Below are 2868 nucleotides of genomic sequence, written 5' to 3'. Positions count from 1 at the left end.
TTCCTCTTCGTTGGCTCAACTTTTCTTTTGTCATGCTGCTCACATAGTCCCAACTTAGTGAAGCATGAAAAGTTGGTTGAAGCCTTGAAGGTCGTATCATGATTCATTAAAAGTTGATGAACTTACTTTGTCTATGAATTATTTTAGTTGCTGATATATGGAAAACATGTTTAGCAGGTGTACTTTTCCTTCTCAGCCTCTTCCTTTTAAGTTACCATGTATTTAGAAGGTGAAAATGATGAAAATGGTTCCACAAGTTTGTCATTTATTATTTTGCTATGCATGACCTTAAGATTCTAGCTCATCTAACACAATGTTTGCCGTATTTAATGGCTTAAAAGTTATTGTAGACGATAAAATTTGCGCTGAGAAAATAATAATCAAGATTGTAAAATATGACAACAATTATAGTATTTTATTTCAAATATATGAGCGTTACAATCTCTATTAATCCTCTGATCCATTTTCCTGAATGTAAATTCAGGGAATTTGAGCTTGAGCTTTGAATTTGGTGAACTTGTTCTTGACTTGTATTTGGATTCAACGTTCTTCGAACTTGATCTTAAACCTTGATGAACTTGATCTTGAATTCAAGGGATTTTGAGCTTCTTCCTGAATCTTGTGGGCTTGATCTTGAGATGTTTCTTAAATTTGAGCACTTGAGTGCTTGAATTATTGAACTTGTAGCTTGTAGAGAAAATTGTGGCATTTGACTTTCGAGCTCTCTCTAACTTCTTGTTAGAATCTTGGGGTCTTTTTCGAATTATGAGAACCACTATTTATAGTTGTAGCATGGAGGATTTGTGATGAGGACAAACTTTCTCTGGCCAATCAGATTTAAGTGACGTGGCGGAGGAGTAGTGATGAAGACATGTTTCCTTCAATCATTTAAATTTGAGTGACATGTTGATATTTGATTGGTCGGAACATGTCACTTGCACAAATGTGACATGTTTTTATTGGCCTTTGCTTTAACTAGGCATGTCATGTTACTTTGACATGTGACATGATCTTATTAACTTATTCGTTTGACTTGTCATGCCACATCATTTGACACGTAGAACAAAACTGGGTCTTTAGGATAGGATGACATCTTGGAGACTTGGACAGTAAAGTAGGCTCATCATTTGTAACCCAAATCAATGAAATTTGAGTTTAATTAAATTCATATTTATTCAATTTTAAATAATTAATTCAATTATATTAATTCACAATATTTAATTGAATTAATATATTTTAAATTTAATATAATATGAATTATTTTATAAATTTATAATCAACAAATTTAAATATTTGCAGTTATACTATGTGATTAGACATTTTTAATGGAGTTCTCACTTCTCACCATCGATAAAAAATGGGGAGGTTTTGGAGTTAGGAATTTGAAAGCACAAAATTAAAGCCTTGTCATGAAATGGCATTGGAGATTCAACTCTTTAATAAATTGACTTTGGAGGAAGGTATAATTCCCCTCACGGTTCTCGAATAGGAAAACACATCTATTCAATGTTAGAATTGTTTCTTTCAGTTAGTTTATTATCAACTTGGAAACGAGAGATTAATTACTCCCTCTGTCCCTAATTACTTGTCCACTTTTTCTTTTTTAGTTATTCCTAATTACTTGTCCATTTTGACAAATTAAGAAAGGATAATTTTTTTTTACCTATTATACCCTCAATTAATTACTTTGAAAAAGATTGAACTTTTTGAAAATCGTAAGTTTTAAATTCATCCACTTCATAATTAATAGGGGTAAAATGATAAACTCACTACATCAACAATTGTTTTCTTAATAGGTGTACCAATTCAAAAGTGGACAAATAATTAGAGACAGAGGGAGTAGTAATTACATTTGGGGAAGATACATATAAAGAGTTACCCCACCTCAAAGACCAATACTGGGAGTGGTATGTCATCGTAAAAAAGAAAAGAGCAATATTTGCACAAGATCCAAAGTTTGGTGGGATTTTGATCTAAGAAGAAACTACTATAATTGAGAGATTGATAGGGGCTGTCACATGTTATTTTGACAATATTACCTTCATTGGTGACATGGCGTATAGGACCCCGAGAGGCCGCTGTACCCACATTTAGGTTCACAGGGACCACAATCTCCCTATTGGCTTGAGCCGTCATAACTTGAGCCAACACTTGAAAAGCAGCCTTAAACTCTGCATTAGTCACTTGCTCGGCCAAAGGGTCGATCGGAGCTTGAGGAGGAGCTTCTCGTTCCACATTCTCTCTCACATTCCTTCTAGTATATGCCCTTCTAGTGGTCATATCCTGTAAATCATCAGATAAGGATTAGGAGAGAGACACATTATAGAGTTGAACTCTATCGCACGACTTTAGAGTAATGAGAGAAGTGAAGTTTCCTAAACATCTTATAGCCTCTCTTTCATAAATGTGGCGCTCTTCACACTCATGAACAAAACTCTACTCGACGAGGCTTATGAGACTTCCTAGGACCTTTTTAAACCCTGTGCTACCCAAAGTACACCCTAGACGTGACATGGCGTATAGGACTGATGTGAGGTCAAAATACATATTTTTAATCATTATTTGCCTCATATTTAGTATTTATATTTATCCTTTATGAGCATAAATTCTATGAATTGTGCTAAATTGTGTATTTTATTTGTAGGATTAAATTGATGAAAAAATGAAGAAGTTTGGAGCTAAAACAAATTAAAAATGAAAAGTTGAAGAAGGAAATCAAGCAGGCAGCTTAATGGATTAAAGTGAATAAAATAATATATTTTTATATATGGAAAAAGGCGGCTGCAATTAGGAAATTCAAATTTGCTGCTTGCTGCTGCCACGTGGCAGTAAGTGAATGGTACAAAAATATATTGAGGCGGCAACACT

The sequence above is a fragment of the Solanum tuberosum genome, unplaced genomic scaffold (assembly GCF_000226075.1).
Source record: "Solanum tuberosum cultivar DM 1-3 516 R44 unplaced genomic scaffold, SolTub_3.0 scf00287, whole genome shotgun sequence".
NCBI lineage: Eukaryota > Viridiplantae > Streptophyta > Magnoliopsida > Solanales > Solanaceae > Solanum > Solanum tuberosum.
This window is presented reverse-complemented; position numbering follows the sequence as displayed.